The sequence below is a fragment of the Dermacentor andersoni genome, chromosome 3, assembly GCF_023375885.2.
Source record: "Dermacentor andersoni chromosome 3, qqDerAnde1_hic_scaffold, whole genome shotgun sequence".
NCBI classification, from domain to species: Eukaryota; Metazoa; Arthropoda; class Arachnida; order Ixodida; family Ixodidae; genus Dermacentor; species Dermacentor andersoni.
In genome coordinates, this window is record NC_092816.1 from 193216789 (window position 1) to 193233348 (window position 16560).

Below are 16560 nucleotides of genomic sequence, written 5' to 3' on the forward strand. Positions count from 1 at the left end.
CGACCTTAATAATTTAAAACAGATAATCACTGACCTTATTCGCTCTGTTACAGCTGATGTCCTTAATCGTGTGTTGGAAGAACATGAATATCGTTGAGATGTGTGTAGAGCGACAAACTGAGGCGACATCGAAATGCACTGAACATGTGTGAAACTTGGAGAGATTTCCATTCATTTGGGGAAGATTTCACATTTCTATCTTATTTTGTTGATTTACTGTGATCGGTAATAAATGCACCACACCTTGACGGACACACTGTTTTCTTTATTAATATTTTTATTATTATTAGGTCGCCTAGGCGACTATGAAGTAACCACTTGACGCAACGCCCACTGGTGGTAACAGCGTGTATAGGACGCCGGTGGCCGTTAAAACGAGCCTCGACGTGAGCGACAATATGCGTTGACCGGGGCGCTGTCAAAGGAGGGCACGAAACAATGAATGTTTTTTCTGTAATTTGCGATTGAGTATACTGCCTGATTAATGAGCTGAATGAAACTTGGACTAGAGTATTACTCTAGCGGAAAACACCGGGGCTGTCCTTTTCCATCCCGTGGAAGCCCATATATTGACAGCAGATGGCAATTCCGCAATATTTACAACATCATTGTGAGCTGCATAATTATGAAAAGTAGATGAAACTCGGCGTATGTTAGCGTCGTCTTAGCGGCTAATTGTCTTATAGTTTTTTTCGGGATAGTTTTGACAAAACAAGAGTTACAGCCGCTTTCTCTAATCGTGCTCCCTCCGTAGGCTGCCATGTATCGACAGCAGGCGGGAATTCTCTAAGGTTTGCAACTTCACTGTGAACTAAATAATAAAGAACAAGTAACTGAAACCCAGCACAATGATATACTCATCTTAGTGGTTAATCTCCGTATAATTTTTTTCAAGGTACTTGCGTGAGGTTAAGAGCTACAGAGCATTCGCGAGAAACTGGAGATGAAAATTTGTTCTTGTCGACGCGACGCGTAGATGGGCGGACATTGACTACCGCCGCGGCGTAACTATACACAGCTTCACTGTACTATGCGAGAAACTGCAATATGCACGGGGGAAAAGAAATTACTGGTTTAGGATCTTGAGGCACATGTTCTCTTCTACAGAACGAAAGAATGTCAATTGGCTGTGATGTTTGGGTGAAACCGACACCTCCTTTGAATGGCTGCACAACCCACATGCGAGAGTAGACGCTCTGAAGCTAGAGGTTTGCTGGAATCGGCAGGAATTCCATTGCTATGTCAACATGCATGCTGCAAACCGGCGCAAAGGCTGTGCCACGTCTTTAGCGGACTGGGAGTGGCACAATAGTCAACGACTGGGTTGCCATAGTATGCCTCGAATTGCGAGGACATTTCAAGCCTCAGGCTTCGGGTGGTGCGGTGGCGTGTGCGGTGTGGGAGAAGAGAGGGCAGGCGCACCACTCATCATCACTCGGGACTCGGAAGAACAGTCGAGAGTCGGCCTATCACAGCTGCATGATCACTGTTCGTACGCCGACATTCTAGTACGGTCTCAAAAATTTTGCGGAACTCCTGTCAGATTCTCCAAAGCGATTAATCGAAGAAGGACAAACACTTAAGTCTATTAAATGATAGGTGGACATTGAAGATAAATCGTGTTGCGGGATACTCTTGATCAATTATTCGTTCATTGATATTACGAACCCTACATTGAGCAAAGCGGGGGAAAAAGAAAGAAGGCGAGGAGCCGCGGTGGAGGAGGGTAGGCTGAGGGGATTTCTGTTGACCTCCTGTGGCACTTTCTACGGGTTCTGTGTAAACTCTGGACGTACGGGGTTCCTCTCGTGATGGAGAGGCCGAGCGAGAAAGACGGAGCAGCGAAGCAAGCAGGGGCTGGCCGAGGGTGAGTCCATCGACCCCGAACTCGTCGCCAAGTGCTGGGCCCGAGCTGAACTAGTCCGGCAAGAGGCGCGGGCTTGGTGTGGCCAAAAGTTTCCAGAAGAGAAAGAATGGAAAAAGGAATAGCATGAATAGTGCATTACGAAATTGCTTGGAATAATAAATACTGTACATTTCGTACAGTGCCTTGCCATCTTTCCTCACTGTCATCATCGTCATGTTTTATGTCCACTGCAGGACGAAGGCCTCTCCCTGCGATCTCCAATAACCCCTGTCCTGCGCCAACCGATTCCGAGTAGCGCCCACAAATTTCCTAATTTCATCACTACACCGAGTCTTCTGCTGTCCACGACTGTGTTTCCCTTCTCTTGGTATCCATTATATAACCCTCATTGTCCAATGGTTATCTAACCAGCCCATTTACATGACCTGCCTAGCTACATTGTTTTCTCTTGATGTCGATTAGAATATTGGCTATGCCCATCTTTCCTAATGGCACTTTACACTTTATAAAAAATAGATAAACTGACATAAAAGATGCGAAATATAAAATAAGCTATGAAGAAAACTGCCAGACTTAAACAAAATCAAACCCTTTTTAAAACATTCTACGTGCAGTGCACAAAAAAAAGGGAATAGCAACCATACGCTTGTGCGTTACCCGCGTTAACGAAGTGAAACGTTACTCAACTTGTAAACACTCTGCAGACGCGAAATGAGAAACGATAGCCCGTAGGACGAATATGTAAGGCGCATCGGACTATTCGAAATAATTTTGAAACATCAATAATTTTCTATATTGCTCTTTTAGAGGTGGTTCACGCTTCCACAAAACTAATATGCTTTACAGTTAGGCGTGTCATTTACTTATGAGATTAGGACCTTGTCATAAGGGAACGACCGCCTTATGACAAGGTCCTAAAGCATCGCAGGTCATACCTGCGATGCTTTCCCGCACTTAAGCTAAGCTATGCTGCTACGATGTATTAGAGAAAAATGAATACATATAGGCTTTTTAGTGCCCAGCACATTGCCTGTTTTGGGTGTAGGACATATAGCGCCTTTACTCAGTGTAATCTGTGCGATGTTATCCATAAGTGGATAACATCACTAAAGGCGATATGTTAACGTTTAAAGAAACATTATAGGGATAAAAAATATCCCTTAGTCTTACCGTTACTGGGTACTGAGAAAATAAAATCGCTAATTGAAAGGCAAAGAAAGGTCTTGCGGCAAATCGGAGCAAAAATATTCCAAACAACTCAAAAAAAGTTACTCCGAAGCAGAGACCTTGGTTTGGCCCCCCTTCCCAAATAAAAACATCCTCAGAATGCTTTTTGTTTGCCAGTGAGACAGTACACGCCCTGCCGTTTCAATGCTCTGCTGCCCCTCTGCAGGGTCAATGAATGAATAAAGCCTTTATTTTAAGGAAGGGGACGGCTCTAGGCCGCTGATGGGGATTAGGAGGGAAGGGAATGTGGGTACCCAGACTGTTGGCTGAAACACTTCATCTCAGTCTGGGATCTTCCGCTTTATGCAGGCTCAGGTGCATGTTCAGGTCCGCCGCTCTCACATGGGCTGATCGACCCCTTCTACACTACTCGAAACAGGCCACTTTGTCTGCCATATGTCGCAATGGCTTTCTGTGTTTCCGGGTTAGTTTGTATTGCAATTCCTAGTGTTCTAATGTCTCCGTGTAGTAGATGCTGAATGTTGGATCTCCCTTGTGAAAAAGCTGCACAGCTCCAAATGAGGTGTTGCAAGTCTGCTCTGCATGACTCCTGGCAATGTGTACATCGGGTGTAAGTCTTCGCAATCGTAGCTTGTCTGGGTTGGTGCCATTTCTCAAGTATGTGTGGTGTGTATGCAGCGTTGGCCATAACCTTATTCAAGAAAACCTCTTCCGTGCGGGTAAGCCCGCCGTTGTCGTCAAACACATGTACTGGTGTAGCTTCTAATAATCTCCGTTTACTGTCTGCTTTTATTTTAGTACGAATGTAATGCATCAGTGCTCTGCTAGGAGAGCCTGCGGCCAATATCTTTAGGTATGGATTTCGGTCCGCGGGGTTTGGCGAGGAAATGGAGTGTGGGGAGCTGTAAGCGTAATCAAGCCCACCAATAGAAACAAATAATTGAGCCTGTGCTCAAAACTTTGCACATCCACGCTATCTGTGCTTTCGGAAACTTAAGCCATCACAGGCAATTGTAATGTAAATGAACGGGTTTTCTTATTCCGAGAAAAAGCACTCCAACCACGAACCGGAAAGTGCTCTAATCGCCACCAGTCTGGTAGCGCCCTACGAAGACCTCGCACAAGGCACATGCATTATCAGGTTTCAAGCCCTCTGCTCGGTGGAAACTCCCCAGTCGGATTATTTTTAGTGGGCTAGGAAACAGCAGCTCCTTTCTTCGTGTTTCTAGCGACTGGAAAAAAAAAAGACGCTTGTCTGGTAAGGCGAAATGGGGCGGAGGACCATTGCATTCTGGTAATTAGGACAGCCTTCCCCTCTTTTTGTCATCAGGGGCGGCGCTGACCCGCAGCACTGATCATTAGAGGCTTGCCGCGAGCTCGTTCTCGATACTCTCGGTTTAGTGCACGACATGACAACTCGCTAGAGGTTTTCTCATTTCTTCAAGAACATACTTCCAAATATTGCTACCACATATTGCTCTGTACAAGATAAAGGAACTGCACTTCCAACGCAGCAACGGAAAAATGTCACACGAAAAAAAGTTCCTCAAATTGAATGAGCATCATAACCTTCTCAAAGCTCTTTAAGGGATTACTAGATAAAATCGCAATGTTTCTTTCAAATTTTATGCAGTGAAGAGTTTCGTAGACATTATACTTAGATAAAGACATGTCTTAACTAATATTAAATGCGCGCTATGAATGACCTATTAAATATATAAGACTACTGGGTGTGATCTGTAGGTCCACTATGTCGGACACCCGACTGTGAGCGAGATCAGTCCGAAACCATCGTGCTCACGAAAAAGTTGAACCATAATTGGGGCTAAGCATAATGTCCCATAATTGGGGCTAAGCATAATGTCATAATTGGGTGCTACTTAAATTGAGGACGACGCAACGAGCTATGGAAAGAAAAATGATAGGTGTAACGTTAAGGGATAAGAAAAGAGCAGATTGGGTGAGGGAACAAACGCGCGTTAATGACATCTTAGTTGAAATCAAGAAAAAGAAATGGGCATGGGCAGGACATGTAATGAGGAGGGAAGATAACCGATGGTCATTAAGGGTTACGGACTGGATTCCGAGGGAAGGGAAGCGTAGCAGGGGGCGACAGAAAGTTAGGTGGGCAGATGAGATTAGGAAGTTTGGAGGGTCAACATGGCCACAATTAGTACATGACCGGGGTAGTTGGAGAAGTATGGGAGAGGCCTTTGCCCTGCAGTGGGCGTAATCAGGCTGATGATGATGATGATGATGATAATGTCCCATTGGAAAAGGTGCTGTCACAAAATATTCCCACATTTGTAGCGCGAGTAGGATTCGGCACTGGATCGGTTAAGATCACAAAAAAGCACAAGCCGCATACTTCACAGATCACTCGCGCTTCAGCAGAAAACGAAAGAAGCAAGCAAGCTGTCGTAAACCAAGTATATGCTTCATATTCTGCGTCTCTTAAGCTTGAAAAACATAGATGAATGAGAAATAATAAAGCTAGACAATTTTTCTTGCGATTCAGTAGGCAACTGCTATTCGGGAGCATGTGTGGTTACCAGGAAGTATGCGAGATTGATTTCCGTCAAACTGCCGCCGTGGCTGTTACTGTACCCGTGATGCTCTGTATTGGCTTCCGTCTTTCGTAATGCACGTACTGTCGCGAGCACAAATACGCAACATGACTGCAGAAACTTCAAAAGAACAAAGCTTTGATAGGCACGGCCACAAAGTTCTTAGTAGCAGTGGTGTTTTGATAACATTTTACCATAGCTTTGTGTCGGATAAAGTGCTATGCAGGATGCGCTGAGTTTGGCAAAACTCGCCATCTTCTCGCGCTCTGTGACGCCCCAAGATGAAAGTACTCATGGTGCCAAGACAAAGTTTGTCCCTCGGCGCGCCTCCAATTTCATTGATTTATCTAGATTCACTTTGGATGGCTGTCATTCCTTGGGCGTTGCCTTATGGGGGGTCGACAAACTGGAGCCCACGTTATCAAACCGTCGGTGCATGATCGGAGCCTTCTTTCACTTATTTGTCGTTCCACACAGTGTATTACTTGCACAAGCAGTTATAATATAAATACATTTACTACGATAATATTACTAACTTTAATGTGGTTTATCAGCATTTTAATTTTTACAGGCTGTCCACTGAACACGTATTAGATTAATATGTAATTTATTACATTTCGCGTTACACCACGAGCAAACGCCCCTTTTCCTCTTTCCGCTAGATTGGATTGGCGCGGCTCGCTATGGTGCTCGCCTAGCGCAAATTGGTGTGCGCCTGGTATTCGCACAGGGCTTCCAGCAGATCGCTCGTTGCTCGCACTAAAGCAAGGCTGCGAGGCGAAGTAAGCGTCGCCTGCGCAGAAGTGGTTTGTCGCGCGCTCACAGCGTAAGCACCCCGCAATGCCGTACAAACACACTGGTACACTCGTACATGAAAAGGGTCAGAAAACTATGCTTTATTCGCTTTTACAATTTGTACACCTTCATACGGGGTAGCGCCGAGCAATGGCACCCCTAGCGATCCATGGCTTAGAACAAACGCATGTAAGAGTCTTTGCAGCCCACGTGGCTGTTAATTGCCTGCCAGCACATCCATGTCAAGTTTGACTCCAGTAGCGCTGCACTTAACCTGCACGCGGCTGAAGAGGTGGCGCTTCAATTTTTGGCAATAACTTCTATTTCTTGCTTTTGAGCTTCCAAGAGTGGGGCCCACCAAGTTCACGGAGTGGTTCACTGTCTCCCAATGCATATTGAGGCTCGTCTGGTTAGCATCCAATAAATATGGGATACACATGTGTGCGGCCTATTCATCACTGTGAAGGGGCCGGTTGAACGTTGACATCAGTAATAGAGCCTAGCGTCGCCGCGTATCGTTGGTCGACCTTAACAAGTCGCAGCTCCTCTATGGTCGCACTGACCATGCCGAAGACTTATTGCTCGCGATCTGCAATACCGCCGTAATTTTGGTGGCTTAGCGGAACGTTGTCGCCCATTCTCAAGCGGCCTCGATGATACTTTTACTTGCCGCAAAGAAGTCACTCGTCAATTTGCAGTATCTTCCCGGGGACACGAAGTGGAGGTCGCGCCATGAGCTCGTTCTTCACGACCACACGGGCGTAGTTTCTCCGGTCGGCGATGGCGGGTTCCGACAGAGGAAACAAGTCGCCGGTCATCTCTTTCAACAGCCACACGTCTACGCTTTTGCTCACGCAGTACGTGAGCCAAATGACTTGCTGCCTGGCGAAATGGATGTTCGGGCGACCGCGGCAGTCCGTGCTGGCGAAGTAACTTCCTTCGCCTCTCTGCGCGTGCTTGCAGCGGTTCCGTGAAACTGAGACAGCTGCTTTGGGTACCTGTTGCACTGGAAGGCAGCCCGGCGTCTTTTCTGAGTCTTCCAATATAATGTGACCACTTCGCATTCGGAGGCTGGTTGATACGGGTTGAACCCCTGGTCCTTGCAGGTGCCCCAGTACTACGATGTCGCTGCCGAACCTAGCGTTTGGGGCGCGGCGGGCGCACAGCGCTTGGAGCCGGAGCGAGCCGAAGCGATCGCACGAACTCTTCCTCCGCAATCCTCTCACACTAATCTGTGGACGGAAAGCGTAATTGGCCCGCCATGCTGTCTCCGCAGACAAGGGTGTTCGCCTAACTCGTCCCACAGCTGGCGCACTGACGCTTTGTAATGGCGAAAATGACGCCGAAACTCTACGTCGGTCATGTAGGTGAACGGGTCTTGACAGTCATATTGACAATTGCTGCTGCTGGATGCGATGTCACGAGCTGCTGCTGCCGGCACCGTGTTCCTGCGTGCAACTCGGGGGAGGGGGGCTCACGATCGGGCGAGTTTCACACCAGTTCGCTTGTAAACCAAAACCATCGGTCACGCCCCGTGCGAGGCATGTAACTCTTGTGTGCGCGGTACTGCAAAGAGGAAACACAACTCCTGCCTAACAACATTAGAGAGAACATTGTAGTAGACCCTATCCACAAGAACATGCACCCCACCCACAGTCAAGAGAGAAGAGCAGCACGTGCCCGCATGTTGCACAAACATTGTTTGAGAGACCCAGATACATACTAGACGGACGCAAGCCCGTATCCCTCGTCACCACGTCGTGGGCCCAAATAAACACTCGTGTCGTCACTCAGGGGAGCCTGGTAGCCTCTGCCTCCATCCGCGCCACATGCAGCGTAGCGGCAGAAGCAGCAGTGATCGCTGTCGCATTTCACGACGGCGAGAGCAAGGGAAAGTCCGCCCGCGTCCTTACGGACTCACGAGCGGCTTGTCATTTATGCATGAATGGAACACTCCCTATACAAGCCATTCGAATCCTGGGCCACTCACTACAATGGACCCACGGTATCGTCTGATGCCCCGGGTATGAAGGTCTGCGGGGCAACGAAGATGCGGACTGAGCAGCTCGAGTTCTCACTAGCCGAGCGGCAGACCACACCGTTCTTCAGCCCCCGACAGACCGACGAGCGACTCACGAGTTATTAACCACAAGTCAACAAATACTACAGGACCAACGCCTCGAAAGAACACAATACGCTCCCCCACATAAAGCTCTCTGTAAACTGCAGGCAAGGAACTGGCGCCGCCTGCAAACGAACACATACCCACACTTTTTTCGTCCACACGCAATCTGCTCAGACAGATATACGTCCCGGACATGTCCCTGGTGTAGCAACCGCAGAGCCACACTCGCGCACATAACACACGAATGCACCGACCAGCCGGGCGACGCAATTTCGCCACGAGTCACAACACACACACTCACTGCTTGGCCTTGGGCGGCGAGACTCTCCGAACTGGACCTGGGAAGCCAACCGGCGACCCTCGACCAGGCCCGGCGAGCCGCGATCGCCAGTGGAGCCCTCTCAGAGGGAACCATCCAGGAATAAACCACGCAACGGTTTCTGCAATAATAAAGTTCTATCCTCCTCCTCCTTCTCCTCGACCCACCACAGTTGGACCACGCCTAACTTTTTTTTTTGGCAACTGCGACGTGGTGCTGAGATAAGAGGAATATTTTGACCGCCGGGATAACACACGCACAACGCACTGTCAACGGTTCGTTGTGCACCGATGACAGTGCGCAAGTACAGAAGCACCAGTATAAAAAAAGGATTACCACCTCTTCCATTCCATGAACATGGTCGAACAGCGAAGCTGTGGTAGTTACACCGAGTGTTACACCATACAAGTCAAACTCGCAAGCAGTATGTATGTTAAATATTTTGTTTCACCATTTTGCCCTAATTTTACTTTTGCGTGCTTCGTGTGGTGAGCATAATTTAGGAGTGCTTTTTTTGCGGTTCTCCCAGTGTTTCTTTGTGCGTGAGGCAGGCCCTACGACGACGAGCCCGTTCAGGAGCCAACTCTCGCTAACGTTCGCGGAAGGCAGCTACTTCGTCAGGAGAACGCCCTACCCGTGATCTTCCCATGGTTGTATCTGGGATGGAATGTGCGGAACCACTCATACGAAGCTCCGTGTACTGGGCGCAAGGCCCACCACTGGAGATGCGGGCGCTGCAATTGTTTTAACGATTGGGTGGATTGGTTTCACGACTGACGTGATCTCCGGCAGTTTTTGCTGGCGCAAGGAGTGGCGCCGGCCACGCGCTCCTGGTATCTTGTTTCAATAGCTTTGCACTGTTCGTTGGCCGCAAAGTGCCAGCATAAGATTTGTTTCTTTCGGACCAGGACGGAATCAATTGACAATAAATTTGATCCCGATCTCGCTCGATCGCCGAAAACGCACCGTGTGACAACTGCATAAGATTCGTGTATAAGATATCATTCTGAAAGGGGCAAAGGGGTCACTCCGAGCCCCGTCCGCCTGTTGAGCTCTTCTTTTCCTCTCTCGCTAGGTCATGTGATCCCTCTTTAGCGAAGTCCAACAACGACGGCACAGGGTCCACTTAAACAGCTTCACTGTAAAACAAAGCGTCAGCTGTTGCTGGCTTATGCTTATATCTTCTTCGGCTGTGATGGTCCAACAACACAATTTCATTGCCTGCATGCTGACGACGTAGGGCAGAGCAAATGATTATCGGCACGTCACTGTAGCTGCTCGAGCGGCGTCGATGCGCCGTGGTGGACGACAGTGCTGAGGAGTGCGTAGTGTTCTCGAGCGACAATGTATCACAGCTCTCGTTTGAGATGGCTGCTCAGTCATCGGCGACGTATTGGAGCCGCACTGTCCCAAACACGGTCAGCGGAGAGAATCGCTGGCTTTTCCAGACCCAGTCCGATGGCATTTCTGCGTCACAAGCACTGCGCACTAAACAGTTGCAACGCCTTTCCCCGTTCGAAGTCTCATTTAAAGGGAAGCTGAAGAGTCTGTGGAATTCAATAAGACGCTCATATACGGATGCGGGAACCTTATAAACCATGTAGGTAAAATTTGGGTTTCTTTTTCAATTAGGAGCGACGTAATCGTCGGTTGAAATTGCGCTGTAGCTCCGCCCCCCGTCGAATGCCGCGCGCTGCTGCTGACGCTGACGATGCGAGCGGAGACCGGAAACCGCGGTGTTGTGAAGTCAACTCTAGTGTTTCGTTCCTTCGCAGCGTCCGCGACCGCGCCTGACCGCGCTTGTTTCTGCGTGCGTGCCATCGTAATCTGCTGCGATCGACCCTGCATTCCTTTGTTGGTGCGTCTGCGTGCATGTAGAGTGGTAGTCAACGTGCGTGGTAGTCAACGTGGTAGTCAACAGATGAAGGTCGCTACACGTACTGCATGAACCGGGAAGCTTTTCACGCGTTTAAACCGTCTTTGTGGATTGCCGACAGCTTTGGACAGCGCACAAATGCCGACGATCGCATCCCCGCTTACGTTCCACGAGGAGGCATGCAGGAACACAACACTACAGTTGTTTGACGGGAAACGAGCTCACTAGATCGGCGAAAGATCGGCAAGATCACTAGATCGCTTTGCAAAAAACATACTCACCAAAGAGCATTTCCAACACGAGGAGATCCCAAGACTTTGCTTTCGTTCGCGTCGAAAGCACTGCTCGCACCAGCATCGTTTGCTTCTTCGATAGGCCGGCTTTTCGCAATCGGCTCGTACATGTAGGGAGCAACGCCGAATTCCTCAGAAAAACGCAGTCTCTCTAAATTTTCCATTACCGTCTCAGCAAAACAGCACCAAACTACCTGGCACCGCGCTTCATGTGTAGCGGCAGCGGTCGGTTACTACTGTTGACGTCACGAGGCGCCCGACCAATCACAGGCGGAAACGAGACGCGTGAGCTTTGCGTGTCCGCTGCTGCACTTTTCGTCGAAATAAAATATATTTGCGCTTTCTTTCGCTCAATTTCGATACGATATTCGAATTCGGAGGCTTTAAAACCATTATGTACAGGTGCTCCCAGGATAATTCGGAACGCCGGACACGCCGCTGCTCGTCGGCGGAGCGCGCCGGCGGATAAATACGGGCAAGATCTGCGCATGCGCGTTCTCCCTAGCGAGCAAGTTTCGCTCCCTAGTGCATCTAGATTGGCGTTGCCTTGCTCCAAGAAGGTAGCGCTAGGTGCCCTTTAGCATTGTGCAAGGGGGGCTGGGCGAATGAATGTCTGTAGCAGAGCATGCACCGTAATCTATAAATAAAGGCTTGTGGATTCCTTGCAGCGTATTCTCGTCATGGTCTGGATCCCGTCGGGGAGATAGCAATGCCTTACGTCGTTACGTGCTATAGTGAGGCGGCTTGCTTACAACGGCATCGCTGCCTTATTTTTCGACCGTGCTGGCCTGTCTTGCGAAGTATTAGTTCTTATTAAATTATCTCCCGATCCGTGTTACTACTAGCTTCGTAATACGAAGACAATTTCCACTATTACGTGACCCCTTTTAACGGGTGTGTCTGCGATAGTGGCAATAAAAGAGTTTACAAAATGAAATAACGCTGCACGTTCATCAAGGCCAATTTCACGCACAGGAAGTCACGTCATGCAAAGGGCACTCTAATGAACTCTTCATGACTCCAGTCATTTATTGGCGCACCCCGTTACGTGGTTCACATGTATTGTGCGCCAATCAATCACGGAAAATCGACCATTGGTAGCGAGTATCCTTACGTATTGATCGCGTGTCGGCGTTTGTTGGCCTAGATACTCATTTTCATACTCATTTTCTTTTGTTCAGAGGGCATATACAATGATTATCAAGGGTAGGCTATGTGAACTGAATACAAAAAAAAAGCATTATAAGGGGAACATAGTAAATTTAAATAACAGGAAGAACACTGGGTTTATTTTTTTCTACAGAACACAAACGTAACTCTGTTTCGTCTAAAGCCGGTGGCATGTTCCGCTATCAATACGTCGCGAATGCGCCGTCCTCGCGAAGCGCAGCTTGTAGGCGGCGTGGAATTGACTCGTAGAGCGCATCTACGAAGTCCCTCCTCTCTCCAAGGCGCTTCCACTTGCGCGTTATGGCGAGCCAGAGTTCGTCGGCACTGGCCCCTTCCAGATTCAGCTTGCATAAACGTTCCTTCATCGTGCCCCACGCATCCTCCATAACATCGAAGTTTGCACCTTTCGGAGGCCAGTTAAGAACGCGAGCACCACGTTCTTGAAGAAGTTCTTCCACAGCTCTGGCGGTGCGCACCGGGCTCAGGTCTTGTTGGAACAAGTAGCAGCCATCTTTAAATGGCCCGTCCAGAGCGTATATGGCAATAGGTGGTAGTCCAGAATTTCGCAGTAAGCTTCGGCTGTGAACGATGGGGACAGTCGGATTAGCGGACCGAGGCCCTCTTTGCTTATTGCTCACCAAACGTTGAGAGCAGACCGGCCGCTGCTGTAGATCTCGGAAACATACCCAGGCTCGTATCTACGCAAAAAGAAGGCAACAGATATTGGTCTTTTCAGATGAAATGCCTTTTATGGGTCCAGGAATTTGTGCTTAAAAGATCAGAAAGAAAAGGAAAATACCTGCAGTTGTATGGTCTCCATACGCGGCGCTCTTGATCCCATCTGGATGAAAATGTCGATTCATCCGAGAATATGACTTCCTTCCATTCTACAGTCGTCCAGCGCTCATATGCCCTGCCAAACTCAAGGCGCCGGCGTTTTTGGCGCTCCGTAAGGTGTGGCTTTTGCGCCGCGACAAATCCACGAAGACCAGCCTCTCGTATGCGCCTTCCAATTGTTTGCTCACTGGCTTGCAGGTTGAGGGCTGTCTTGATCTGGCGGGTGCTCTGAAAACGATGGGCAACGGCTGCAGCAACAATGAGAAGGTCGAACTCTTCCGACGTGCATCGGTGTCATCCCGATCGTGCTGCATCTTTAAGTCGGCCCTGTATGCTTGGATTATTCGGTTGACCGCACTTATAGACTTTCCTGTGAGGCGGCATATCTCACGTTGAGGTATACCTTCGGAACTGAGCTTAATTGTATTTCTCCGCACATTCATCGGCACTCTTTTCGGCATGTTACCCCGATTGGAATAGGGCAGAATTCTCGTAACTGTCATTGTTTCAATGTGTTCGTATCTCTTCCTCAATCGAGCCACCGATATCATCACGGTTGCATCAGCGCTAGTCACGGTCGCCTACCTGAAATATTTTGAGCAAATGATAAATACGGCCCACGCAAGAATGAAAAAAAAGGCGCCCAAGCACCCGAACATGCAGACACGAGCGCTTATGCTCCAACGCGAGTGCATGCGCAGACACAGCTTGTCACAGACACCACCGGCGCAGCCGTTAAGGGGCACCTAGGGCGACCGTTTTGGAGCAACGCAACACAAACTAGATGCACTAGGGAGCCAACCTTGCCCGCTAGGGAGACCGCGCACGCGCAGGCCACGGTACTACTTTTTCGACGGGCGCGCACCGCCGGCGAACGGGTGCGTGTGTTGCGTTCCGAATTATTCTGGGAGCGCCTGTACAGATGTTCACTCATTCTTTCTGGAAAACCTTTCAGCTTCCCTTTAATAACTGCGCACAAGAGCTCTCAGCTGCAAAAGATGCGATTACTGCGGTGTCGTTACGATATCCAGCTGCGATCGCTGTTAGCTCTAGCAGAGGCGATCCGCAAGCACCGTGGAGTACAAAACACACTAAAATACTGCGTACATGCGCACAGAGGCGCTTTCACTGGGGAAGCGAGTACAAGCAATGACTTACGTCTCAGCGCAACACCCTCTTATTCACAATTCATCGCTGGGGCTTCGCGCACACAGATAAATTGGCACATTTTCACTGTGCTGCGGCACTACGGACCCTAGAACACGTACCGTACCGCCATTTTGCAACGACAGCAGTTACTCCCGTCTCTAGCCATAGATCGCCGTTTTCAGCCGGTGAAACGGCTACCTTAATATTCTCAGCTAAGCGACGGCGGTGAACAGCCAAGCCAAGCCACTGCGTTACCATTCCACTAATAAACGGAGAATGGTGAGATTATTTCATGACTGACTTTATAGAGAATAGCACTGCAGCGCCCCTGGCGACTGCTCCCCGTATGAATTCCCTTGCGCGTAGAATTCCCTCCTTGTAAGCTTTCGCGTCATGGTTGCGACTCGCGGAAATCAAAGTGCAATATTTATTAATTTGTTCGAGCTCCGTATTTCAACTGAAATATATAGTATTCAAAACGAAAAACAGATACCATAAGAAATAAATTCTTTGTTATTTTATTTGTTGTATTTTAACGCATTCGATTGAAGGAAAGCGTAGGTGCAAGAATGCTCCACGTGTGCTTTGTTCGCATTCGACGGAGGATAGAAAGATAATGCCCGAAAGCAGAGGCACACCCTTGACGCGCCCGAGAAAAGACTGTTTCACACGGCGCGAATGGGGCGAAAAAAATCGTTCTGCCGCGCACGTCGCAGAGCGATTTTCGTTGACAGCTTTCAGATGCGTCTGCGGCCGCGCGATTTCCGTCGCAGCGATGCGCAAGGTTGCTCCCTGCTCACGAAGTATCCATGCTCACATCGTTAAACAAAAACAACATGGAAACTAGCCAAATATGCAAATTTTTCTACGATTATTCGATAATAGACTAAGTACGCCATTTTTTAACGTTTAAGAGTGTTGAGACTTTAGGACAGCTTGCAGATGCGGTGAGTGAGACGCTGCACAACACCGCAAGTACGAGCGTGCGGCTTGTGCGGCGTCAGTGGGGTGGTTCCCTACACTCTTACACTCTTAGGCAAAGTTACACCCTTTGGCTTGCCCCTTCTGCCACACAACAATAATCGTTATCTGCCTTGATGCGTTTCCTTTGTTTAACGCTGCGAGCCCGGTACTTTCCAGTAACGAACGGCATGCGCGTTATCAGCATAGAACAGTTTACACCCTTTGGAGTGCCCCTTCTGATAACGCGCGTGCCGTTCGTTACTGGAAAGTTCCGGGCTCGCAGCGTTAAAGAAAGGAAACGCATCAAGGCAGATAACGATTATTGTTGTGTGGCAGAAGGGGCAAGCCGAAGGGTGTAACTTTGCCTAAGAGTGTAGGCAAAACTACAATCACGGCCTGTGGGAAAACCAGAATCGGGATTGTAATTGCATCAGTCAAAGCAAAAGCGAGAGCAGATTGCTCAAAGCGCTATCTTGGGACTCATATAGATCGATAATTAGTATACCTCATTCATAGTGATGTACGCTGACGTAATACTTTTTTGACAAAATATCATGTCGACAACAGTTCCTTATTATCGTGTTCTCGGTGGTATCTGTAGTATATGATTGCCTATTGGTTCAAGTACATTTTTCAATAATATTCACGGTGCTCTTGGTCGCCTGGTTGCATCATTCTGTGTATTCCCTAACTTCTCGATTTCTCTAAGACGCTTGTTGTGTCTTGACGTTTTAATGCATGGACACTTCGTTCTGTTTTTATGTCACGTACTCCTGCTTACAGTCTCATCTAGAGGCTAGCAGTACCGTACAAATAAATAAATACTGTACACATCCCAGCTAGCGTTGTTTCAGTGAACTCAATTTATAGACTTACGTTCTGACATTCATAACGCAGAAATCATTCTTAATTGAAACTGAACAAATCGCACCGTTATTACCATTTGATATTCCTTGCTGCTGTGTCTGACCTACCTTCGGTAGCCAGTTTTATTCCGTGCATCAGCAATAATCATGCTATTCGTTTTATGGTAAAAGATGCATATGAATTACGAAGATTACATAATGTGCGACAATAGAGCATGCACCCCTGTTATGACTAATAAATGAAATCCTTCATTATTATATCCTTAGCAAATTTTGTTTAGCTGATTTTTTCTTGATGTTGAATAGTTTAACTACGTAACTTTGTTTCTGACAAAGGCTTGTGGGTTTCTTTGGTAGTTTGGTGTTACATACGGGGGGATGTTAATTTTTCAATTCATGAACCTTCGTCCACCTTGCGGAATTCCTCAAGCCTGATTTGCCATAATCAGTGTCCTCGTGGTTCGAGTTGTTCATAAATTCGCCTTCGCGTTGCGATCACCTAGCCTCCTCGTTAGCGCAGATGACAGAGCGACATCCCCGGAGAG

General features: G+C 48.3%; 1 protein-coding gene across 1 annotated transcript in view; it reads left to right on the forward strand.

Moving 5' to 3' along the window:
- The window catches only part of LOC126524105 (glutathione S-transferase 1-like), a 76281-nt gene that overhangs the window by 39356 nt on the left and 20365 nt on the right, over window positions 1-16560 (forward strand). The window lies entirely within an intron of this gene.